The sequence below is a fragment of the Mustela nigripes genome, chromosome 7, assembly GCF_022355385.1.
Source record: "Mustela nigripes isolate SB6536 chromosome 7, MUSNIG.SB6536, whole genome shotgun sequence".
In the NCBI taxonomy this organism is placed as follows: Eukaryota; Metazoa; Chordata; class Mammalia; order Carnivora; family Mustelidae; genus Mustela; species Mustela nigripes.
The window spans coordinates 116,621,478-116,647,735 of record NC_081563.1 but is presented as its reverse complement, the minus strand read 5'-3'; the positions used below and the strand labels follow the sequence as shown (position 1 = coordinate 116,647,735).

The following is a 26,258-nucleotide window of genomic DNA, read 5'->3' as shown; positions in this document are numbered from 1 at the left end:
ACATTTTAAAATAAAGATTTCTCACAAAATCTGGATTCCCAGCTTCTGTTTAGAAAAAAGTTAAGATGTTTGGCCCACACTTCGTCCTATATTCCCCACTAGATCAAAAGTGAGGCAACACTGAATTATATATATTTTTAATGGTGAAAATGGTCAATTTTACCTTTAATTTTTTAAAAAAGCAAGCCAAAGCCACTTAACAACTACCCCATTAGAGGAACACGAATTCCCTGGTTCACTTTAGTCTCAATTTGATCTTTACTATTTAAAACGTCCCGTTCAGGGGCACCTTAGTGGCTCAGTGGGTTAGGCCTCTGCCTTCAGCTCAGGTCATGATCTCGGGGTCCTGGGATGGAGCCCTGAGAAAGGCTCTCCATTCAGCGGGGCCCTGCTTCCCCCTCCCTGCCTGCCTGACTCTCTGCCTACTTGTGATCTCTCTCTCTCTCTGTCAAATAAATAAATAAAATCTTAAAATAAATAAAATGTTCCATTCAAATTTATAATGCTCACCCTAGATAAGCTTATTTAATGAGTTAAACAACTGAGATAATAATTTTAAGACAAGTGCCTGCCTCTCTGCCTACTCGTGATGTCAAATAAATAAAATCGTAAAATAAATAAAATGTTCCATTCAAATTTATAATGCTCACGCTAGATAAGCTTATTTAATGAATTAAACAACTGAGATAATAATTTTAAGACAAGGTCGGTGGTAATGATGATAATAAAAAAACAGTAATAGCAATGAACACTTCATACTTATTCAACCAACTATTATTCAAGCAAAAATATTTTGCCTTATTTAATCCACACAACAACCCTATGGATATATGCAATTTCTAGTCCCAATTTATGGATGAGGAAATTGACCAAGGTTATACTCCCAGTACACAGTAGAGCCAAAAGTCAAAACCAGACAATCTAAAGGAATCATAGATTGCTTTAGAGTGGCATTCTCTCCTCTGTGACCAACTGAAATAATTCCCTGGAACAAGGAATGCTAAATTTTAGATCTCCCTCTTTCTTTGAATGATTAAGAAGCAAACCAAAGTTTACCTACACATGTTATCCAGACAGCATTTGGATTTTTTCCTTACCCTAAAAGAAAAATTTCTGTCATTGACAGAGAAAACAATACAGATCCAATAAAATAATACAGATTTTCTCAGAAAGTATGTTATGTAACATTTGGGATTGAGGGAAGCTCAATATGCAGATGAATTTAGTTTAAAACTATGAAGTGATGATACAGTACAAAACTTCTTTCCTGGGACAGAAATGTAAATCCTTTAGGGTAAGCAGCTCCCAGACATGAAAAAAAGCCTGAGGTCAGGGACTTTTTTTTCATCATGAGTCCCTGCAACACCTAGCACAGAGCAGCACTTAGCATATATTCATTTATATTAAAAGAACAAAGAAATCTAAAGCTTCTATCTTAAATTGCAATGCAATGTAATCCTTATTATAGCACTTATCACCCTGCTTTTTACAAAAATTACTGGTGAGCATGTCTGTTTTCCTGACAAAACCACAAAATTCTTTAGATAGAGGTTTTATATTTACCTATTGGGACCTAGCACAACAGGAGCTCAAATAAACACTTGTTGAATATTACAAACTTAACATTTCTGTACTTAGTTTTTCTATACATCTCTCTTTCTGCCAATGTTTAAAGTAGAACTTAAAATATAATGGCTTCTCACTTACAAGGTAATGGATATTATGAAGTTCTACTATAAGATATTTCTACTACCAATCTTATATTGTGGAATCAACAAAATCCTGAAAAATTAGTAAGAGAACATAAAGCACAAAATATAATCAAAGAGTGAGCTAGAAGAAAACAGAGAGATCATCATGTTTGATACCTTTAACATACATGTGAGGAAAAAGAGGCCCAGAGAGATTTAAGCGAACTGCCCAAGATTTCAGGAGTAAGCAACAAGAAATACCAAAGGCTAGAACCCAGGTTTCCTGGAATGTTGCCCTAGTTTTCTTTCCACAAAGAACTACTCTGTGAGTTCAGGATGCAGTGGATACTTTTAGAAATATTTTAAAGATACTTGGTATGGGGGCACCTGGGTGGCTCAGTAGGTAAAGTGTCTGCCTTCATTTCAGGTCATAAACCCAGGGTCCTGGGATCAAGCCCCATATCATGCTCCCTCTCCCTCTGCTGCTCCCCCTGCTTATGCTCTCTCCCTCTGTGTCAAATAAATAAAACCTTTAAAAAAAAAAGATACTTGGTATGAAGAATGATCTTTCCCAGCACATAACTTTTTGTGAGGTATATATCACCATTAAAGAAATGAAAGCTGCCTTGGTTCCTTAACTGCAAGTAACACCACTTCCTTTTCCCCTTCTTTTTTTGCACTATGTATTTTTCACTTTCATGTACTTCCTTTCTTTATTTTTTGGGAATTCTTCTTCTTACTACATCTTATTTACCTACTTTCCCTCTTAGCCACTTCCTTTCCTACTACCTCTCACAAAGCTCCCACTATCTCCTTCCTTTCCCTCCATAATTATAAAAAAAGAACAGAGTAAGCACACATTTGATTACAGCAATGGCCTGGGACACCATAACAAGCAAATCGTAGTCTTGTTCTCTAAGCATTTAGAGGGTAATTATTGAACAAAAATATAAACTAAATGCAAAGGGTCACGTAGAGGTATGAATAATAAATACTGACATTTACAGTGAGGACAGGAATCTAAGTATGGAATCTAGGACATTATGTGAAGGTAGTAATGACAATGACAACAAAGAGTTGCAAGGTTAAAATTAGTAAAAGGGACCACTCTCTACAGTATTCAGCTTTCTAACCTACCAATTCATTAGTTCTACTTCATTCACTCCTTACTCTCTTCTTGAGTTTTTCCTGCTCTACTTTTTTTTTTCTTATCGAGTAGAGTCTTCCTTTTCTCTCTCCTAATCCTTTAAAGTCAATCTGTCCTGTCCTCATGTTTTCCTTCTCAGTATTACTCCCAACTTCTCTTACCTTATAGACCTAGATAATGTCTTAAGTTGTGAATTCATTTTTTTCTAAAGCTTTAGTATGTATTATTTTATTTGATCCTCACAACAATGTCAGGAAGGCAGGTAGGAATCGATACATCTATTTTACAGATATATAAACTGAGGCCAGTCAAGATTAAATAACTGGCCAAAAGTCATACAGTTTGTCAGGGAAAATCAAATCAGTCCTTTCTTTCCAAATTCTCTATCTCCATTGCATGTTGCCTTCTTTTTACTTCTTAACTTTTTAATCATAACGCACATATCTGGACAAGTATACAGAGATAAATGTTTATAGAACAGCACAATTGGGAAAAATGTGTGTATGTCCAAGAAAAACAAAAAAAAACAGGAAAGTCAGAAGACCAAAAGTAAGAGCAAAGTGTGGCTCACAAGCTAATCCTTATAGAAGAGACTATGAGTTTCAAACCCAAGTGCAAAATGCCTAGCTCAACCAATTGATGTAGTCAGCATCAACACCCTCTTTCAGTTATATGACCAGGGCTCTCACCCTCTGCACCATTCCTGTCTCCCAAACTCTTTCACAGGCCTGCCACCATACCTGAAGTTCTCACCGTTCGTTCGAGTCACTTCTTTGGGTTAAGGTGTTGTCTCCAGAAGACCGCTGTTAAATGCATGTTACCTGAGAGGGGAAGGAGGGTCCATTAACACATCATTCTTATAGTTAAACACATCAGATTAGCAATGACCTTGGGAATTTGACAGCACAATGGCTTTTTAAGCTTCATGGGATAAGGGTACCTGGCTGACTCATCAGGAGAGTATGTTAATTCTTGATCTTGAGGTCATGAATTCAAGAACCACGATGGACACAGAGATTACTTCTAGAAATTAATAAAATAAATGTAAAAGTTTCATGGGATAGATAATTTGGGGAGGCACAGATAATTTTTGGTGGGGCAGGCAGGATAAGAAGGTGAGTTATGAAAAATGACTCCTACAGAGTAGGGGTGATGCCCACTTGGGTATGATGGCTACATGGCAAAATGAAGATGACCATAAAACACACACTCTATGTACTGGGGTCACTATAACAATGGTCCCTGCAACTTGGGAGGCTCCTAAGGATAGGAAAAGAAAAAGCACTTCAAGGATCAGAGTACAGTCAGTTCGGAAAAGAAAAAAGCTGAGGTGGCAGCAGTTTTCCAAGGACAGTACACTGCTAGACTGAAGGAGGAACAGCTCCTGGTTAATGACTACTAGTTGTGAAGCTATTTCCAACTCAACATTTTTAGCTGAGGGGCCGACCTACCAACCAGATAATGCTGCAATTCAATTCTGCACCACTAACTGATATTAACTCAAAACCAGTATCATGTACAACCACAAAAATCAACACGCCTTTACTAAGAGCTTATTATGAGCCTAGAATTTGGTGAGGTGCTACAAATACAGGAAAAAATAACTTTATACACTTTGTCTTAACTCATATAAATAAAACCAATCCCCAAAACCCAAAATTGAGAGAGGGGTGAGGAACAAGGACGTGGGGGGCGGGGCCACAAACAGGTGACTATTTCCTAGCAGTACTAACGACAATTTTTTTTTAAGATTTTAATTTATTAATTTGACACAGAGAGAGAGAGATCACAAGTAGGCAGAAAGGCAGGCAGAGAGGGGGAAGCAGGCTCCCTGCTGAGCAGAGATGTGGGGCTCGATCCCAGGACCCTGAGATCATGACCTGAGCCGAAGGCAGAGGCTTACCCCTCTGAGCCACCCAGGTGCACCTAACAACAAATTTCTTAAGCCAAAATAAATAGAACAAAATTCATTCTAGGCCAAAGTTCCTTGTTAAACTCTTGCCTAAACAGTCAAGAGGCACAGGCTAGAAGTATCTTTTTTTCTTTTGGTCTAATACCAAAGGCTCTTTAGCAGCACATATTCATCTTGACACACTGGAGATTAACTAAAAGTTACAAAAACTCAGTTCTAATTCTAGCTCTAATTCTTTTTTTTTTTTTTAAGATTTTATTTATTTATTTGACAGAGAAAGATCACAAGTAGACAGGGAGGCAGGCAGAGAGAGAAGCAGGCTCCCCGATGAGCAAAGAGCCCGACGCGGGGCTCGATCCCAGGACCCTGAGATCACGACCCAAGCCAAAGGCAGTGGCCCTACCCACTGAGCCACCCAGGTGCCCCCAATTCTAGCTCTAATTCTTAACTAGCTCTAGGTAAATTATTGAACCTGCTTAGGATTTTTTTTTTAATAAACAGAAAACTAAGTTTGGACTAGTCTAAGGATAGCATATACCTGGCACATATATCACCTACTAAGTAACTGTGTCCACAGGAAGCATCACTAATCAATCATAACTCACGTTCCCAGAGAACATATATGACCAAAATCGCTCTGCCAGCTACTTCAAAGCAGAGCTGGTCCATAGACCAAAATATATTTGCCACTGTGGACTAGTAATCTCTGCAATCTCTTCCAACTCTTTAATTCTAACACCAAGTTTCTGAGTATGAGAGAAACACTTCCAACAAGCTTAGATCAATAGTGTTGATAGTCATAAATTGCAGTCTAATCTCCAAATTCTCCTACAAATTGCAGCCAATCTGATTCTAATTTTTCAAAAGTGCTAATGGAGGGTGCCTGGGTGGCTCAGTTGGTTAAGCGACTGTCTTCAGTTGGGGTCATGATCCTGGAGTCCCAGGATGAGTCCCGGACAGGGCTCTCTGCTCAGCAGAGAGTCTGCTCCTCCCTCTGACCTTCCCTCTCTCTGCGTGCTCTCGCTCTCTTTCTCTCTCTCGCTTAAATAAATAAATAAAATCATTTTTTTTAAGTGTTAATGAAAAATATACTCTGATACCATTAATATATATAACCTGGCAAAATTATTCAGATTTGCTTGTGGGTCCTTTTTACAGAATAAGAGCCTTTTCGAAACCCAGTGGGGCCCTAACAATTTTCATCCAAAAATATGGTAACAATATTGCACTAGTAAAGAACTAAATCCAATCCTCACAGCCTCTCTCCAACATCAAACCTCTAACCTCTCACCTAGACTTCTGCAACAGCCACTCTTCCATCGCTGTACTCTCATCACCAGAGCCATCTTTCTACAACATTCATGTCACTCATATAATTTCCCTGTTTAAAATCTGAATCTATTAGTAACATAAAACTCAAGGTTTTTTTTAGCATTATACTTGTAACTTTTCACATAGTTACCTCCTTTTACCTTTCTGACCTCATGTCCCACAATGCTCTCCTTCCTGATCCCATCCCTGCTCCATGAAACCTTTTTCTCCCACAGTCTTCTGCATTTACACACAGCATTAAGGGGGGTCCTGTCTGCCCTGTCCTTCCTTTAACCTATGCTGGTTACACTTGTACACTCATCATCTAAGACCCAGCTTAGGACCAGGGGTAGGTCCTGCCACCTTCTATGGCCAAACCCCAGACAAAACTGGTATGAGTCTTAAAAGTTTTTTGCGCGTTTCTCAGGTTCACAGTATTGTTTGCCTCAGTGGTTCCCAAGACCATGAGAGCGGCTGGAAGCAGGTTTTAAAAACAAATTCTTCTGTGGCTCAGTGGGTTAAAGCCTCTGCCTTCGGCTCAGGTCATGATCCCAAGGTCCTGGGATGGAGACCCACATCGGGAAATCTCTGCTCAGCGGGGAGCCTGCTTCACCCCTCTCTCTCTGCCTGCCTCTTTGCCTACCTCTTTGCCTACTTGTGGTCTCTGTCAAATAAATAAATAAAATCTTTAAAAAATAAAATAAAATAAATTCTTCAGAACCAAAGCAGACCTACTAAATCAACCTTAGGAAGGAGACCCTGGAGTTTCTACTTTTTAAAAAGCTCCCCTAATTATTCTACTGGGCAATTTGGGGAGCAATTAGTTTGTCTATCTCTTCCAATAGGTAAACGAATGTGTTTTTTAAAAAGAATTTAGAAATCATCCCTCTAGAACACTGTGAAAAAGTATTCTGCATTTGTTTTTTATTTCATATTCTTTTTTTTACTTGATTCCTATACTAAACATGAAGGAATTCCCTCTGGATTCACACCCAAAAAACTTACTTTCTCTGTTGGTAACTGTACCTCGAGTAAATCTGTGAATGCATAGTGCAGGCTCTCAGCATTATATGCCATGAGAATTTTATGTCAGCTGAGAAATCCTTAGCCGATTTTGAGGATAGAAATACACTGCCTTTACACACCTCCTTAAAATCGAATTATATTAGGAGTAGATACGGGAGACCCCAACTTAGTGCAATGGTAAGTGGCTGGCCCCGCTTTCCAAAAAATTTCCAAAGGAAAAAAAAAAATCCCGCTTTTCCTTCCCCAACCTCACTCCCCAAAAAAGTACACTAGCGCTGTAGAATTACGGCAGAAAATGTAACAATATTAAAAGGCGAATATAAGCAAGAAAACAAGTTGTGACGGGGAAATCGTGAATTGCAGGTAGTTTGCACGTTCACCTGGTTACATCTCTAACTTTAGGCCTAACGTCCACCTTGGACGCAGAGACCCGGAGCCTCTCAAGTCGTGGCCCGGGACTATGTCTGAAAACTTGAGTTCCCCCACTTAGTTCCCACTAAGTCATGTCCTCATCACGTTTCGACCCTTAGAATACGTTCGCGGCTACTTTTTTCTTTTCTCCGATGAAAAAAAGGGCACTCAAGAGGGAGGGCAGTGACGGCTCCACGTCCGCAAAACTCGGCGCCGGGAAGTGCCGGCGGGGTCGCGACACCGGGCGCAGAAAAGGGCGCCCGGCCCGGGACCACCACGATGGGGGACAATGGAGGGAGGAAGGGAGTGGAAGAAGGAGGAGGCAGCCGCTGTGTTGGGCCCGCCTCCCGACTGGGGGCTCCAAAAAGTCTCGTGAAGGCCAGCCGAGTGGCAGGTGGGCCCCGCCGCCGCCCCTCACAGAGCCACGTCGGCCGCTCCGGCCGCTGCCGCGGGGCCCCGCGCGTAGGCCGGGCCGCGGGAGACTGGCCCCCGGGCGGGGCTGAGGGGCGCGGGGATGGACCCTGCTGCCGCCCGCCACGGCCCAGCCCTCTCACAACTTGGCGCCCGCGAGGCGAGGGGCTCCCCATACCCCGGCCATTAGTGGCTGGTCGGCGCCTCCGGCCAACCCACCCCTCGGCCACTAGCCCGAGCTCCCCGCGACCCCCACGGGCACCGGCTGTGAGGGAAAAGAGAGCAGTCGCGGCTCTGGAGTCCTCCGCCCGCGCGCCGCACTCTCACCCCTGGTTCTCCTCGGACACTCTCATGCGGGCTCCCCCCTCTACCCAGAACTACCCCCGGCCAGCCAGCGAATGTTTACCGGGACTCGGGGCGGCGGCGACTCTTCGGTCCCTCGACTAAGATGGCAGCCGGTCCCGAGCCCCGACCACAGCAACTAGAGCTAGTTGGAGGCCAACGCGCAGGCGCCTCCAGCTTGGAAGGAATGTGGACCACAAGCCCCAGAAGGCCTTTCGCGCCGACCGGGAGAGTTGGCAGAAGCTTGGGAGACCTTCTAAACCGGAGTAGGCTCGCGCTTAGGTGGGAGGGACCCTGGGAGTTCTCCCAGCCCCTCAAGGCTTTTTTTTTTTTTTTTTTTTTTAAAGCTACTCTCCACCCCCGAACCTCTAAAGACTGTAGCTGTGGTTCCCAAACGCTAATGTGCATCAGAATTACCTGAAGAACTTGTTGAAACTTAGGGGCCCCACCCCCAGAGTTCCTCTTTCAGCAGATCTGGGATGGATGTAATAATTTGCCTCTATCTGACTCTGGTGTGCTCCTGGTGGGGGATCACACTTTCAGAACCACTGGATTATAGTTTAGTCCTTAAGAAAGTACACTAGGGAGTTTGATTGATCGGGTTCAAATCCACCTTTTTTTTTTTTTTTTTTTTTTTAACAAGGTGCGGTTAAGGATATGGAAACAGCCTACATAAAAGTGATGCCAACGCGGCAGGTGTTCGAAGAGCTGATCCGTAAGCTCTTTCAGCCTCACAACAAATCTATGACAAAACTACTTGTATTATCTTCACGTTACAAATGCATAAACCAAGTCACAAGCTGGATGGAAACTCAGGCAGGGGGCGCCTGGGTGGCTCAGTGAGTTAAAGCCTCTGCCTTCAGCTCAGGTCATGATTCCAGGGTCCTGGGATCGAGCCCTGCACTAGGGCTCTCTGCTCAGCGGAGAGCCTGCTTCTCCCTCTCCCTCTGCCTGCCTCTCTGCCTACTTGTGATCTGTCAAGTAAATAAATAAGATCTTTTAAAGAAAGAAAGAAACCCAGGCAGTCTGGTCCGTCCTCTTAACTTCTTGTTTGTGAGAATTAATAGGCTGTGCAAGTAGACTCAGAGACCCAGCTAAGGGCTTAGTAATTAATGACCTTCACTGTTATTGTTTAGCCTGTCCATATGAACATATTTTACCACATGGCAAGTCACTTGCATTTTTCAAAGTACGTTCAAATCTCTTTGTCAATGTTGGCTGCAATATGGCTTAGGAGAGCTGGTTAAAGGTCCAGACTCAGGGATCTTACCCCAGTCAGAATCTCCAGGGCAGTGGTTCTCAAACTTTAGTGCCCATCAGAATCTCCCGAAGGATTTGTTAAACGATAGATTGCTGGGCCCCACCCCCAGAATTTCCGATTCAGTAGATCTGGAGTGAGACCCGAGAATTTGCATTTTTTTTTTAAAGATTTTATTTATTTATTTGCGAGAGAGACAGTGAGAGAGAGAGCATGAGTGAGGAGAAGGTCAGAGGGAGAAGCAGACTCCCCATGAAGCTGGGAGCCCGATGCGGGACTCGATCCCAGGACTCCGAGACCATGACCTGAGCCAAAGGCAGTCATCCAACCAACTGAGCCACCCAGGCGTCCCGAGAATTTGCATTTTTAACCACAGACCACGCTTGACGAATCATTGCTGTAGGGCAGTGTTGTTCAGCCTTTAAAAAAAAAAAAAAATAATCAGCTCTCTAAAGAACTTTTTAGACATGTTTCTCTAATTATTCCCCCATGAAATTTTAATACCACAAATATACTGTATATCTATTAATGTATTGTATGTGCTTTTAATATATATGTGTGCTTTTACATAAGCAAGGAGAAAATTTTTCCTCTCTACCCACAACCAATTTTTGTCTTATGAAGAAGGTATGCTCTGGGGAATATGGGTTTTTTAACTAGTGCCCCAGGTGATTCTTGACACCACACAAGTTTAGGAAACACACTGTCCCTTTAAGGTTTGAGGTATTTCTATGAGCATTATACAGAGAAGGAGATTAGATGACTGATTCTAGATCAGTTAGTAGGAAACCAGGGATCCAGTAAAAGTCCTGTGGTTCCAGATTCTGTCTTCATCTACAATTTTTTTTTTTTTTAAGATTTATTTATTTGGGAGGGGAGGGGCGGGAGAGGGAGAGAGAGAGAATCTCAAGCAGACTCCTAGCTGAACAGGGAGCCCCACTCAGAGCTTGATTCCACAATGCCGAGATCATGCCCTGAGCTGAAACAAGAGTGGGTCGCTTACCCGCCACCCAGGCATTCCATACCTTCATCTATAATTTTTAAAACCATATAATGTTAGGCAAAACTAATCTAATAGTGTTTGAGGTCAGGATAGGGATTATCCTTTGAAGAGAGGTAATACCAGGAAGGGGCACAAAGGGGTTTCTCCAGGTTGGTAATAATGTTCTGTGTCTTGAGCTGAGTTCTGATACACAAGCATTCTCACTATTTGAAAGCCCATTGAGCTGTATACTTATGATTTGTGTCTTTTTCTGTATTTATATTATATGTCAGTAAAAGTTTACTTAAATATGCTTTAAATATGTGCACTTTTTAAAATGCACCTCTTTCTATTATTCATAAAGATTCTCAAACTTCAGAGTGCATCAGAATCACCTGGAAGGCTTATTAAAACCCAATTGCCAGATATTAGCCACAGAATTTCTGAGTCAGAAAGTTCTGTTATCAGTAGGCCCAAGAATTGCATTCCTCACAAGCTCCCTGGTGATGTTGATGCCCAGGGATCACATCTTTTTTAAAATTTTATTTATTTGACAGACTGAGATCACAAGTAGGCAGAGAGAGGAGGAAGCAGGCTCCCTACTGAGCAGAGACCCCTATGCGGGGCTCGATCCCAGGACCCTGGGATCATGACCTGAGCCGAAGGCAGAGGCTTTAACCCACTGAGCCACACAGGTACCCCCCAGGGATCACATTTTGAGAACCACTGGATTATGCTATCCTAACTTGCAGATTCCAACAGGGTGGATTAGCTCTGATCTGGGAGGCAGTACCTAGCAGAAGTTAAAAACTTATGTCTCTTCCAAGGCATATAGATCAAGGATCTAGCCCTGACAGTCAACAATTTAGGGGTCTTAGGCCAGTCCCTTAGCCTCGGTGTCTGAATCTCTAGATGGAAATAATAGATTCTACCTTGTAGGATGTTGTAAACGTTCTGGTAGTTGGTAGAAGGTAGTTCGTGGTTCTCAAAGGAGAAGCTGAATTCATGAGAACAGAGAATCCTAGTGTGACCACTTCCTCCTCTCCCTTGCTGTGGCTCTGGCTCCCATGTTCCCTGATTCAGAAGTCAGTGTAGACCAGGTAGGAATGCAGACCCTGTGACTGATAAAGCCCTGAACCACCGACACCCTTCTTCTGCCATGGACACCCAGGTCAGCATGGGACAGGACCCAGTCCTGCCAGAGCAGCGCTGGAGGAAGCCCCACCAGCAAGGGAAGGAGCTTTCCAGGCCTCTGGGGAGAGAAGGAGGGAAGGAAGCAGGGATGCAGAGCTGGAAGGAGTGGGAAGAGAAACCCCAGCAGCCCACATGCCGCCTGTCACTTACTGGCTTTCCCCACAGAACACTTAGTCATGTTGCTGCCCCCGTCTTCCCTGAAGCCACTCTGCATTCAACTGCCAGAGGCAGGGGAAGACTTGAAAAGTGGCAGAGTTGTGCATTGATGGAGACCAGACACTAATGGAGCTTCTAGGAGACTAAGATCTGGATCCACTTAAGACCTCATGGCTCTCTCCTTTGCCCTCTTTAAGACTGTTTACTTATCTCCAAACTGATGTGCACAAGTTCTGTCCCTAGTCACCTTAGTCATTTCCTCCAAGGTAAGGTTGCCATACTTAGAAAATAAAAATAGAGGAGGCTGGATTAAATTTGAATTTTAGATAAACAACGAATCACTTTTTAGCATTAATATGTGACAAATTTGATGTAATATAGTTAGGCTAAAATTATTTTCATTGTCTATCTAAAATTCAAACTTAACTGGACATCTGCCTTTTATCTGGCAACCCTATTCTCAGGGTTTTATACAGTTTCTCCATTAAAAGTAATAAAATTAGGGGCGCCTGGGTGGCTCAGTGGGTTAAAGCCTCTGCCTTTGGCTCAGGTCATGATCTCAGGGTTCTGGGATCGAGCCCCACATCGGGCTCTCTGCTCAGCAGGAAGCCTGCTTCTCTTTCTCTCTCTCTCTGCCTGCCTCTCTGCCTACTTGAGATCTCTGTCTGCCAAATAAATAAATAAAATCTTAAAAAAAAAAAAAAAAGAGTAATAAACTTAAATTCTCCCAAGAGGGACACCTGGGTTGCTCAGTCCGTTAAGCGTCTGCCTTCTGCTCAGATCATGATCCCAGGGTCCTGGGATGGAGTTCCCCATCAGGCTCCTTGCTCAGCAGGGAGCCTGCTTCTCCCTCTGCCTGCCGCTCTACCTGCTTGTGCTCATGCATTGTCTCTCTCTGTGTCAAATAAATCAATAAAATCTTTTTTAAAAATCTTAAAAATTGATTGATTGATTGATTCCTCTAAGGGCCAGTAAGGTAAAACGAAAAATAACAACTAATGTTTACTGTCTACATTGTAGTTACAACATAGAGTCCCAAGTGCTTTCCAGACACTAGTTCTTTGAATACTTCCAGCAACTAGGTGGAGTGTTCAGTTTCCAAATCTATAAAATAGGAATGGTAATAAACCCTATCTTGTGGGTCATTATGAGGATTAAGTGATTATGTGAAACACTTGGAAAGGGCCAAGCAAGCACATGGCAAATATTTAATAAGCAATAGCTGTCAGTTTTCCCATCATGCAGATTGGGAAAACTGAATCTCAAAGAGATAAAGTAACCAGCACATGGGCACATATCTAGCATACAACAGAGCCAGGATTTGCAGCCAGGCATACAACACTGGCAACCAGTACAAAGTGTTTAAAACTTCTGTGTGGGGGTGTCTGGGTGGTTCAGTGGGTTAAAGCCTCTGCTTTCGGCTCAGGTCATGATCCCAGAGCCCTGGGATCCAGCCTCTGCTCAGCAGGGAGCCTGCTTCTCCCTCTCTCTCTCTCTGCCTGCCTGTGATCTCTGTCTGTCAAATAAATAAATAAAATCTAAAAAAAAATTTTGAAAACCTTCTGTGTGCTCCATCAACAGGAAAATGAATAAATTCTGTTGTAGTCACTCATACAGTAGGATACTACTAGGCAATAACAACATTACTAATATGCAAAAAATAGATAAGCCTCAGACATCATACTAAAGGAAAGATGCCTTATGCAAAAGAGTATATATGTATAAATAATATTTTAAAATGTTCTATAAATTGTAAAATGTTCTAGAACAGGTAAAAACCTAATTGATGGTGGAAAAAAATCACAATAGCGGTTGCCTCTGGCAGGAGGGAATTTCCTGCTGTTGAAAATGTTCTCTCAGTACCTTGTGAGGGGTGTGGATTACACAGTTGTATCCATTTGTCAAAAGCAGCAAATGGTTTACTTGAGATCTACGCATACCACTGTATGTAAATTTAACCTAAAAACAGAAACAAATATTGAGCTCTAATGAGGGGGTGCTGAAGTGTCTAGAAGGAGAGTGAACTCTGCAGCTTCTGTGAATTGCATCAAATAAGATGGATAGGGGCGCCTGGGTGGCTCAGTGGGTTAAGCCACTGCCTTCGGCTCGGGTCATGATCTCAGGGTCCTGGGATCGAGTCCCGCATCAGGCTCTCTGCTCAGCGGGGAGTCTGCTTCCTCCTCTCTCTCTCTCTGCCTGCCTTTCTGCCTACTTGTGATCTCTCTCTGTCAAATAAATAAATAAAATCTTTAAAAAAAAAATAAGATGGATAGATGGAGAGCTAGATAAGTGAATAAACACATGACAAAGCAAACATACCAAAGGGTTAGCAACTATGGAATCCAGATGGTGGATACATGGATGTTCACTGTACAAGTGTTTCAACAGTTCTATAGGTTGGAAAATGTTCATAATAAAATGTTGGGAGGAGAGGGGAAATCCTGCACCAACAAAATGCAGTCCACCTTCAGGGCTGGATTTGTAACCCTTGATTCATTCGTAGACGTCTCCATCTCCCACCTGTCCCCCTGTCCCCCTGTCCCCACCTCCTCTTTTTTTTTTTTTTTTAATAGGCTCTACACCCAGTGTGGGGTTTGAACTCACAAGCCTGAGATCAAGAGTGGCATCAAGATCAAGTTCTACTGACTGAGCCAGCTAGAGAGGTGCTCCTCTTCCTCTCTTTTGAACTACAAATTGGCATGATTTTATTTCCAAAATTCCTTTCTCGTTGCTTCTGTCCCAATATTCCTCTTAATTGTGTTCCAGTCCCCTCCCTACTACTTACTTGCTGTATTTCTTGGCCTCTCTGGGCCTCTGCTGACATGTGAAAATTGGAGTCATGTGTCTATTTTATCAAAGGCAGCGGCCTAGACCATTTAATCTCTCTTTCCTCAAATCGTAAGTTCTTCAAGGGCAAGGACACAGTCTTATCCATCCCTGTATTTCCTCTGGCCTGTAATAACATTTTAAAGATGCTCAGAAAATGCTTGAATGAAAATTTCTTGTAAATTGTGAAAGGAGGAAACAGAGACACACTGAGTGCCCACTGTATGCCCTGAACTAAATGTGTCTCTATTCATCCCCAGTGAGGGAGGAGGCATTGTGATTACCACTTTTCCAGAGGAGGAACAGAGGTCAGAAGGGTTGGGTGACTCGCCAACTCTGTTAGCAGAATGCAAGAAACAGACCTGATATTTAAACCTAGGACTGTCTTTTTCACTTATTCCACAACTGCCTCTTTGAATCAATGCCAAAAAAAGACTTTGTGCTTCTCTGTATCCTTCAGATTGTCTGTACTGAATTTAGAAGTAGAAAAAAAAAGTCATAAAAATAAATAGCCATAAGGAGCTCTGAGCACCTCCTCCTGCAGTTTTTGGGAGGACTAAAATTTGGATGAGCAACCGTAGGACTGAAGAACTCCCTTGGATAATAAACAGTATGTCAGAGCTTCTGTTCCTGCTCATTATCCCCAGTTCCCTCTTTTCTTGCTCTCAAACCTAAAGGTCTCCTTCTCCTAGTTAAGCCCCATTACCCTATCTCTACAAATTGCCAATCAGAATCATTTATTGCCCATGGCACTGGAAATGTCTGTCCTAAACCAGAATTTCTATCTCTTAAAAAGAAAATCTAATGCATGCCTGCAAATTCCTCAGGCAAAGATAGAGTCAAGCAATACGCATCCAGGTCACCTTATGCAAGCTGAGAATATGTCAGACCAGAAACAATCCTGGGAATTTTAGAACTCAGCCTCCATTTAAGCAAACTTCTGAGGTGGCAAAGGGCACAATCAAATATACAGGGAACGTGACTTTATTTTCAGTCCTTGAGGACCTTCCAAGGTTGGAGGGAAGGATGGGCAGGTCCTACAAGGTTAAATGGTCCAGTCACCCTACGTGTCTTAGTAATATATGCTAAAGCAATAGGTAGCTAATACACGGAGCTATTATATTTCACAGTAGTGATTAGGTTGTGGCTAAAGCAGAAATTTAGCAAAGTAAAGCTCTGAGATGCTATATTTTCATGATTAGATTGGCCAAGAACAAAAGTTTGATAACTGAGATATCAAAGAGATAGCAACTCTTTGAGATAGCAACTGCTAACACACTGAGTGTGAGAAAACCGCCATGCTCGCTGGTGATTGGTGTGACGCCAGTTGTGTGGTGGGGAGACAATTTGGTCATCTCTATTGAAATTAAAAATATATATGTCAGGATATCCACATGTAAAAAGATGGGCTTATAACACTATTTTACAGCATACACAAAAAATAACTTAAATTGGATCTGGAACCTAAAGAGAAGAGTCAAACTATAAGACTTTTAGAAGATCCTGGAGAAAAATCTTTGAGACCTTGGTTTAGGAAAAGTTTTTTTAGATATGACACAACAAAGAATTATGGATAAAAAAAATTAATGAGATGATCAAAATTCAATTTTTTTCTTCAAAACGCACCATTAATGAGTTGGTAATTTTATTTTTTAAGATTTACATGTCTATGTATTCTCTACACTCAACATGTGGCTTGAAGTTATGAATTTGAGATCAAGAGTTGCATGTTCTTCCAAATGAACCAGCCAGGTACCCAGAATTGTTCAATATTAAATGGTTGATTTTATGTTTTGTGATTTTTCCTTCAACAATTTTTTTTAAAGACATCATTAAGAAAATGAAAGATGGGGTGCCTGGCTGGCTCAATCAGTACAACATGTGACTCCTGATCTCAGGGTCATGAATTCAAGCCCCACATTGTGTGTGGAGCTTACTTAAAAAATTAAAAAATATATATATAAATGGGTGAATACTGTCTTAAAAAATAAGAAAGAAAAAAAATGAAGACACAGACTGGGAGAAAATTTGCTCAGAACACATATATTGTAAAGGATTTGTATCCAGAATATATAAAGAACTTGCAAAACTCAATAATAAGACAAAGAACCCCATTTTTTAAAAATGAGCATTTTTACCATTTCACCAAAGAAGGTACAGGAATGACTAATAAGCACATGAACAGATTCCCAATATCATTAGTTATTAGTGAAATGCAAATTAAAACCACAATGACATGTCATTACACCCACTAGGATGGTTATAAGAATAATAATAAAAAAAAACAGACAATAACAAACATTGGCAAGAATGTGGAGAAGCAGGAAGTTTCATACATTGCTGGTAGGAATTAAAAAATAGTACATACACTTTGGAAAACAGTTTCTTGGTTTCTTAAAAAGTTGAATATAAATATATCACACGATTCAACAATTCTACTTCTAGGTATCTACCCAAGAAAAATGGAAATAAATGTCTACCAATGATCTGCATGTAAATGTTCACAGCAACTTTATTCATAATACCCAGAAAGTGAAAATAAAAAGAAACAATTCAAATATTCATTAATTGGCAAATGAATTAAAAAAGTATTTTATTCATACAATGGGATACTACTCAATAATAAAAAGGAATGAGTTATTGATACTTGCTATGATATGAATGAACCTCAGAAACATTAAGTTAAATACAAAAAGCCAGACACAAGAGATCACATATTGCATGATTCTGTGTTCAGTACATGAAATGTCCAGAAAAGACAAATCTGTAGAGACAGAAAGTAGAGATGAATGGTTGCCCGTGGTGGAGAATGGGAATAGAAAGTAATTGTAAATGACCACAAGGGATCTTATTGGAGTATTGAAAATATTCTAAAAATAGGTTATGATAATGGTTGCACAACTCAATAAATCTGCTACAAATCATTGAACTGTATCTTTAAAATGGGTGAATTTTATGATATGTTCATTATACCTCTACAGAGTTGTTTTAAAAAACATATATGGGGGCGTCTGGGTGGTTCAGTGGGTTAAGCCTCCAACTTTTGATTTCAGCTCAGGTGATGATCTCACAATGGTGTTGTGAGATCTAGCCCCAAGTAGGGCTGCATTCAGGCTCCAAGCTCAGGGTGGAGCCTGCTTTAAGATTCTCTCTCTCTGCTCTTCCTCCCCTACTCATGCATGCATGGGCACTCGCTCTCTCAATCTCTCTCTAAAAAAAACTCTCCCTAAAGAAAAAAAAAAAAAAGCAGACCCCATACGCCCAAAACAAAAAAACCAAAAAACAACCCACATATGCCAGGTGTTCCAGCAGTTCGATTTCTAGGAATTTACAAAGAAATATACAATGAGCAAAATAGCAGATGAATCTGGTTATCATAACATTGTTTGTAATAGGAAAAAACTGGAAATAAGGTCAATGTCCATCAGTAGAGGATGAGATAAAACATGGTGCTGGAAAACTATGCAACCTTAAAAAAAAAACCAAAACAAGGAAGATCTATGTACACAGATATGAAACGGTCTCCACTTTATTTTATTTAGGAAATAAAATCTAAACATTTGGTAAAAAAAAAAAAAAGTAACTGGACTATCCATTTGTTTATGTGTGCATAGAATATTTCTGGAAGACACAAAGGAAATTAATAAAGTGGATGTCTCTTAAAGGAGTTGGATGCTGGGGTGCCTGGGTGGCTCAGTGGGTTAAAGCCTCTGCCTTCAGCTAAGGGTTTCATGATCCCAGGGTTCTGGGATCAAGTCCCGAATCGGGCTCTCTGCTTAGCAGGGAGCCTGCTTCCTCCCTCTCTCTCTGCCTGCCTCTCTGCCTACTTCTGATCTCTGTCTGTCAAATAAATAAATAAAATCTTAAAAAAAAAAAAAAGGAGTTGGATGCCTGGAAGATAAGGACAAGAGAAAAACATTCTCCTCTATACCTTTCATACTCTTTGAATAGTGTCTTAGATCCTTATATTAACTATGTGAAAAATAGAAGTTGTGAAAATAATGAAGATTGGGTTTTTTTGAAGAACAGTTAAAAAAATTTTATCCATTTATTTGAGAGAGAAAGAAAGAAGGAGAGAGATAATGAGGGAGGGGAGAGAGAGAGAATCCTAAGCCGATTCCCTGCTGAACACTGAGCCTGAGGTGGGCTTGACCCCGCGACCCTGAGGTCCTGATCCCAGCCAAAACCAAGAGTTGGACGCTCAACTGACAGAGGCAACCAGGTGCCCCTTGTTGTGTGCCCTAAAGTTGTTTTAAAAAAGGAAGTTGATTTAAAGAAAATAAGAGTATATGCGAAAAAGGACAAACCGCTGAGGTAGGATGATGATGAGTTCAGCTGGGAGCCAACACAGGCCATCCATCAAGGTGGCCAGCCTCAGCCTGCCCTCCTGGTGACTCCACACCCCACTCTGTCTGGCCTGGGGTTGAAGAGACAGAGGCTGGGCGCCTGAACCTTGAGCCTTCCGAGCACTGCCTGACACAATGGTTGTGGAAGGAGCAGTCAGGAACTTGTGGTTGCAGCCTGAGAGGGTAAGAGTGAGCTCATATCACAGATACAGAGCTCCCAGCCACTAAGCTACATCACAATCTTGCTGCCACCGGGGATGGGGTCAGGTCACCTGGGTCTTTTGGACACACATGGCAATTCCCCAGTCCCAGAGAGTAAAAAGAGGAAGGGCCTTTATTCCATTCCTCTGCAGTTGAGATGCAGAACTTAGGATGTGGATGGAGTCAAGCCAGGTTCTACTGCTTGTTTGCTGTGCAACTTCAGGCAAGTCACCTAACTTCTCTGAGCCTCCATTTGCACAGTTGTAAACATGGAGATGACACTTTCAGAAATACATATAGATGAAATAAAGCAATACACAAAGGAAAGTAAGAGAATAGCCCAAGTGTTTTCAATAGAATGAATAAAATAAATGATGACACATTCATACAATGGAATGCATCTAACAATAAAAAGTGCAAACTACCACCACACGTGAAAACATAGATGATTTGCACAAACATAATGATGAATGAAAGAAGCTGGACAAAAAAAAAAAGATGCCCATAAAATGTATACTTTTTCTTTGAATGTTTAAGAACAGGCAAAACAGTGGCGCCTAGCTGGCTCAGTGGGTTAAGCCTCTGTCTTTGGCTCAGGTCATGATCTCAGGGTCCTGGGATCGAGCCCGCATCAGGCTCTTTGCTCAGCAGGCAGCCTTTTTCCCCCCTCTCTCTGTCTGCTTCTCTGCCTACTTATGATCTCTCTCTGTCAAATAAATAAATAAAATCTTAAAAAAAAAAAAAACAGGGGCGCCTGGGTGGCTCAGTGGGTTAAAGCCTCTGCTTTCGGCTCAGGTCATGATCTCAGGGTCCTGGGGTCGGGCTCTCTGCTCAGCAGGGAGCCTGCTTCCTCCTCTCTCTCTGCCTGCCTCTCTGCCTACTTGTGATCTCTGTCTGTCAAATAAATAAATAAAATCTTTGAAAAAAAAAACCAGGCAAAATAAATATAAGACAATAGAGGTAAGAATAATGATTTCTCTGGAACAATAGGAATTAGCTGGGACAGGAGGCTTCTGGGACAGGGCTGATTCCTGTATATTGATCTAGTTATACCAAAACCTAGACACACATAGTAACTTGAATTGTACACTTGATATTTGTGTACCTTACTGCATATGTGTTATAATTCAATAGAATTTTTTTAAAATAAAAAAGGGAACAATGTACACATGGTCCAGGAGGATGGTCACTGTGATCAGGGAAAGGGTTGGCTGGGGTGGAGGGCAGATAGTTAGAAGTTACTGTGAGGTTCTGCATTTTATTTCGGGATGGTGGATTCACAAGCACCTCTATTATTTATTATATTATTTAAAACATTCATTAAGTAACTCAAACATGCTTTTAATACAAATAATACACATTCCTATAGAGTTGCTATGGAACATACAAATCAGAAGGCTTAGTTGCTGGAACACCTGGGTAGGCCAGGTGGTTAAATGTCTGTCTTGGCTCAGGTCACGATCTCCAAGTCCTGGGATCAAGCCCCAAATCAGGCTCCCAGCTCAGCAGGGAGTCTGGTTCTCCCTCTTCTTCTGCCTCTTCCCTTGCCTGTGTGCGCTCTCTCTCTCTCTCTCTCAAATGAATAAATAAAATCTTAAAAAAATAAAAGCTTAGTTGCAAATAAAAGAAATCAACTCTCTTCCGTTTGAGTAGGAAAGATATTCAATAAAGGATGTTGGGTGGCCCATAGGATATCCATGAGAGCCAGAGCACCAGGCTTGGGGACTGTATACAATTAGGAACGACTCCCCAGATCACCCTGAGAACTTAGGCAGGAGAGATGCCAGGATCACTGCTGTGGGGATGGACACTATAGTTTGCTTTGCCAACCCTGAGATCTGGATGCTACCAATAGCTACCAGTCTTACTTCTCTGTGCCTCATTTGTGAAAGAGAAACAGTATCTTATATTTACATATATGATTTGTTTACATTTTATGTATGTATATTAAGGGTGTGTAGACATGTGTATGAAATCATGTGCATAGAATGCTAGGCCAGATGCCAGGCGCACTGAAGTACCTACTCAAATAGGGTGAGTAATGATAAGGTCACGTGGCAGCCCACAAGACCTGTTTTGGAACACAGGAAAGACACCCCCAGAGATTCTAAGGAATTCTTGAAGGAGACTTGACGGGGAATGCCAGCCTGCTCTGGCAGATGGAGGTCAGGAAATATGCAATTCTTTTGAAAAGTTATTTTAATAAAAATGTGTTATACTGGTACTAACACTATTATGTCCATTATCTTAATTCATTTTTTTTCCCTAGTATTTGCAAAGGACAAGGACTGTAAGAGCTACACATTTTCAGGATGAACTCCAGCTCTGCAACTTCCTGGCTGTGGGGTCCCAGACAAGTGACTCTCTCTGAGCCTTCGTGTTCTCATCTGCAAAATGGGTCCAATCAGACGTCATGAGGATTAAATGAGAGGGGATAGATACCAAGTCTGGTGTCGAGTGGGTGTTTGTGAGGGCTCACGGAAGCAGGTGCTGTTATTTGCTTTATGACTCTCATTTCCCTCCCAATCCATGTCAGAAGACGGTCTGGCCATGGGACAGGCTGTGTCATGAACAGCAGGATTTGGAGCTGTTGACACAGCCTCTAGGGTAGAACAGGTTCTGGAGTCAGAGTCAGCTAAAGGGGAAGAGAAAAAGTCCATGACAGTGAACAGAATGTAGGATTCAGAGATGATGGCGGCAGGTGGCTGGCGCAACGCATGTTTGGCACGAGGTGGCCTGGCAGCAGCTTAGCTCTGCAGGAGAGGAGGCAAAACCCCAGGGCCCTAGCCTCCGAGGCTGAACTCACTGATTCAACAGAGTAAAGGTGTGACCCAGGCTCCTGGGTTAGCAGAGGTGGCCTCAAATCCCAGCCCTCCTGCCAACATCACTGTGTGACCTTAAGTATGTGCCTCACCATCTCTAACCTCTTGTTTCCTCCCCTGTAGAAAAACTGGTTGTTTTACTTCTTACCTCTACTCCTGACATTCTTCTAGGATGATTGATTCAGTATCAGAGCCTTCCTTGGTCTCCTCTCCTCCAGTGACCTTGGTCTCCCAGGGTCATATCTGAATGCCAAGTCTGAACCTTGATTTCCTTTTCCCGCCTCCTCTCCTTTGATCTGGAGAGGCCAACGGCAGCCACCCAAAATGTACCACAATAACATAGTGATTGTTTTTGAATTGAAGCTACTTGGGAAGGAACTCGTGCAAGGACAGGACACTCAGACTCTGCTCTGTCCTGCTGAAATCAGGAAACAAATCTCCCATATGAAAGATACGCCCCAGCCCATTAAAAAAGGAAAAGACATCCTTATTACCAGAGAGAGGAACTTCAAAACTGAGAAAGCTATAGAAACAAACCTTGTTAAATTTTTACTAATCTACTACCTCAGCACAAATTCCACTTAGAATTCCTTATTAATTATGGGGCGCCTGGGTGGCTCAGTCTGTGAAGTGTCTGTCTTCGGCTCGGGTCATGATCCCAGGGTCCTGGGATCGAGTCCCGGATTGGGCTCCCTGCTCAGCCTCTTCCTCTCCCTCTGCCCCTCCCCTGCTGGTTCTCTCTCTCTCAATCAGATAAGTGAATAAAATTGTATAAAAAATTCCTTACTAATTAAAGCCTCCACACATCTATTTTCTTTATCCTGTCAATTCCTCACAGATTATTGTCTCTTTGTCTAAACCATATAAAAACCGCCTGTGGGGGTTTGCCGCCAGAACACAGGTGTTGTGAAAACCACCGCTCATCCTAAACCAGAATGGGAAAGGAAAAGACTCATATCAACATTGTTGTCATCGGACATGTAGATTCAGGCGAGTCTACCACTACTGGTCATCTGATCTACAAATGTGGTGGGATCGACAAAAGAACTATCGAAAAATTCGAGAAGGAGGCTGCTGAGATGGGAAAAGGCTCCTTCAAGTATGCCTGGGTCTTGGATAAACTGAAAGCTGAACATGAACGTGGTATCACCATTGATATCTCCCTGTGGAAATTCGAGACCAGCAAGTATTACGTGACCATCATTGATGCTCCAGGACACAGAGATTTTATCAAAAACATGATTACAGGCACATCCCAGGCTGACTGTGCTGTCCTGATTGTTGCTGCTGGTGTTGGTGAATTTGAAGCAGGTATCTCCAAGAACGGGCAGACCCATGAGCATGCCCTTCTGGCTTACACATTGGGTGTAAAACAACTAATTGTTGGTGTTAACAAAATGGATTCCACTGAGCCACCCTACAGCCAGAAGAGATACGAGGAAATCATTAAGGAAGTCAGCACCTACATTAAGAAAATTGGCTACAACCCCGACACAGTAGCATTTGTGACAATTTCTGGTTGGAATGGTGACAACATGCTGGAGCCAAGTGCTAATATGCCTTGGTTCAAGGGATGGAAAGTCACCCGTAATGAATGCCAGTGGAACCACACTGCTTGAAGCTCTGGATTGTATTCTGCCACCAACTCGTCCAACTGACAAGCCCTTGCATCTGCCTTTCTAGGACGTCTACAAAATTGGTGGTATTGGTACTGTCCCTGTGGGCCGAGTGGAGACTGGTGTTCTTAAGCCTGGCATGGTGGTCACTTTTGCTCCAGTCAATGTTACAACTGAAGTCAAGTCTGTTGAAATGCACCATAAAGCTTTGAGTTAGGCTCTTCCTGGGGACAATGTGGGCTTCAATGTCAAGAACGTATCTGTCAAAGATGCTCGTCGTGGCAATGTGGCTGGTGACAGCAAAAATGACCCACCAATGGAAGCAGCTGGCTTCACAGCTCAGGTGATTATCCTGAACCATCCAGGCCAAATTAGTGCTGGATATGCACCTGTGCTGGATTGTCACACAGCTCACATTGCTTGCAAGTTTGCTGAGCTGAAGGAGAAGATAGATCGTCGTTCTGGAAAAAAGCTGGAAGATGGTCCCAAGTTCTTGAAATCTGGTGACGCTGCCATTGTTGATATGGTTCCTGGCAAGCCTATGTGTGTTGAGAGCTTCTCTGACTATCCTCCTCTGGGCCGTTTCGCTGTTCGTGACATGAGATAGACGGTTGCTGTGGGTGTCATCAAAGCAGTGGACAAGAAGGCAGCTGGAGCTGGCAAGGTCACCAAGTCTGCCCAGAAAGCTCAAAAGGCTAAATGAATATTATCCCCAATACCTGCCACCCCAGTCTTAATCAGTGGTGGAAGAACGGTCTCAGAACTGTTTGTGTCAATTGGCCATTTAAGTTTAATAGTAAAAGACTGGTTAATGATAACAATGCATCGTAAAACCTTCAGAAGGAAAGGAGAATGTTTTGGGGACCATTTGGGTTTTTTTGTGTGTTTGTGGCAGTTTTAAGTTATTAGTTTTTAAAATCAGTACTTTTTAATGGAAACAACTTGACCAAAAATCTGTCACAGAATTTTGAGACCCATTAAAACAAAAGTTTAATTAAAAAAAAAAAAAAAAAAGCCTGTGATGGCCATTTGATTAGGTCTCCGTTTCATCATCGGGCCTCTGTGTGCACCTAATAAAACTTTGGTTTTTTTCTCTGTTAATATATCTAGTGTAAATTTAATTCTTAGTCCAGGTGGAAGACCTTGAAGAGAGGAGGAAGGATTTTTCCTTCCATCATACTGTTGACCTCAGTGAGACCACAAATCCACTGGCCCTGAGACACTGCCCACCTACCCCCGCTCCACTTCCGTGTTCCTCCTGGCCCACCTGGATTCCCTGTTCATCACTGTGATGGATGAAAGATCCTTCTCCCGTCTTCTCCTAGGTAATTCCCGACGTACAGAATGAGCCCATCATATATCTGCCTTCTCTGGCAACCATGTTGAACACAGCTGGAGAATACTGTATGTCTTAGCTTTGTTTTACTTTTAATTCAAGTACACAACCTCCAGTGGGGTCTCAACCTTATCAGGTTAACTCTTTTGGCTCATTCTATCAGACAACTGTTTCATACATTCTCCTCTCCTTCAAACCTCTCTCAAGAACTCTCTCCCCTTTCAGCTGGCAATGTCATCTCAAGCCTCTTGAAGAAATGGAAATCAAGAGAACTCCCTTACTTCCCCCTCTATCCCGAAGAGATAGCCCTCATCCTATCTAAAACCATCTCCCTCTTTTTTTTTTTTTTAAGATTTTATTTATTTATTTGACAGACAAGAGATCACAAGTAGGCAGAGAGGCAGGCAGAGAGAGAAGGGGAAGCAGGCTCCCCACTGAGCAGAGAGCCCAAAGTGGGGCTTCATCCCAGGACCCTGGGATCATGACCTGAGCCAAAGGCAGAGGCTTTACCCACTGAGCCACCCAGGCGCCCATAAAACAATCTCCCTCTTGATGCTCTGGGTCTCAGGGTCCCATCCCTTTCACCTTCTCAATTCTACCCTCTCTCTTGCTTCACTAGTTTCACCCTCTCTATTGGTCTATCCATCAGCAAATGAATATGTTTTGGATCCAATCATATCAAAAAACAAGTAAGCAACTCTCCTTTGATTCTATATCCCCTTTATCTGTGTTTCTATTCCCTGTTTCCTTTCACAGCCAGCCTTCTTCAAAAATCTGACTTCATCTCCCTGATATGAGGAAGTGGTGATGCAACATGGGGTCTTAAGTGGGTAGGAGAAGAATCAATGAAACAAGATGGGATTGGGAGGGAGACAAACCATAGTGACTCTTAATCTCACAAAACAAACTGAGGGTTGCTGGGGGGAGAGGGGTTGGAAGAAGGGGGTTGGGGTTATGGACATTGGGGAGGGTATGTGTTTTGGTGAGTGCTGTGAAGTGTGTAAACCTGGTGATTCACAGACCTGTACCCCTGGGGATAAAAATATATGTTTATAAAAAATAAAAAATTAAAAAAAATCTGACTTCAAAGATCTTTCTTCCTGCACATCTACTCTACCGTACTCCAATCTAGCTTCCCTCACCTTCTTTCCAATGAAATTATGTTTCTTCTTTCTTTTTTTTTTTTTAAGATTTTATTTATTTGACAGAGCGTAAGCATGCACAAGAAGGGGGCAGGCAGAGGGAGAGGGAGAAGCAGGCTCCCTGTTGA

At 42.2% G+C, this 26,258-nt stretch overlaps 1 protein-coding gene, 1 long non-coding RNA gene and 1 pseudogene across 7 annotated transcripts in view; 1 reads left to right on the top strand and 2 right to left on the bottom strand.

The window, feature by feature from the left end:
• The window catches only part of ITCH (itchy E3 ubiquitin protein ligase), a 129,594-nt gene extending 121,174 nt beyond the window's left edge, over positions 1 to 8,420 (bottom strand). For 4 of the 6 annotated variants that reach the window (XM_059406833.1, XM_059406828.1, XM_059406830.1 and 1 more), the window contains exons 1-2: positions 8,316 to 8,420; positions 3,579 to 3,659 (exon numbers count right to left, since the gene is read on the bottom strand). The gene's annotated coding sequence lies outside the window, so the exon portion shown is untranslated. The remainder of the gene's footprint in view (positions 1 to 3,578; positions 3,660 to 8,315) is intronic. The other 2 variants (XM_059406832.1, XM_059406831.1) reach the window with 1 other exon arrangement.
• Positions 8,421 to 9,625: 1,205 nt separating this feature from the next.
• Positions 9,626 to 26,258, bottom strand: part of LOC132022730 (uncharacterized) — a 42,840-nt gene continuing 26,207 nt past the window's right edge. Inside the window, exon 3 of the long non-coding RNA XR_009405683.1 lies at positions 9,626 to 9,928. This is a non-coding gene — a long non-coding RNA (uncharacterized LOC132022730). The remainder of the gene's footprint in view (positions 9,929 to 26,258) is intronic.
• On the top strand, positions 22,957 to 24,640 carry LOC132021851 (elongation factor 1-alpha 1-like; annotated as a pseudogene).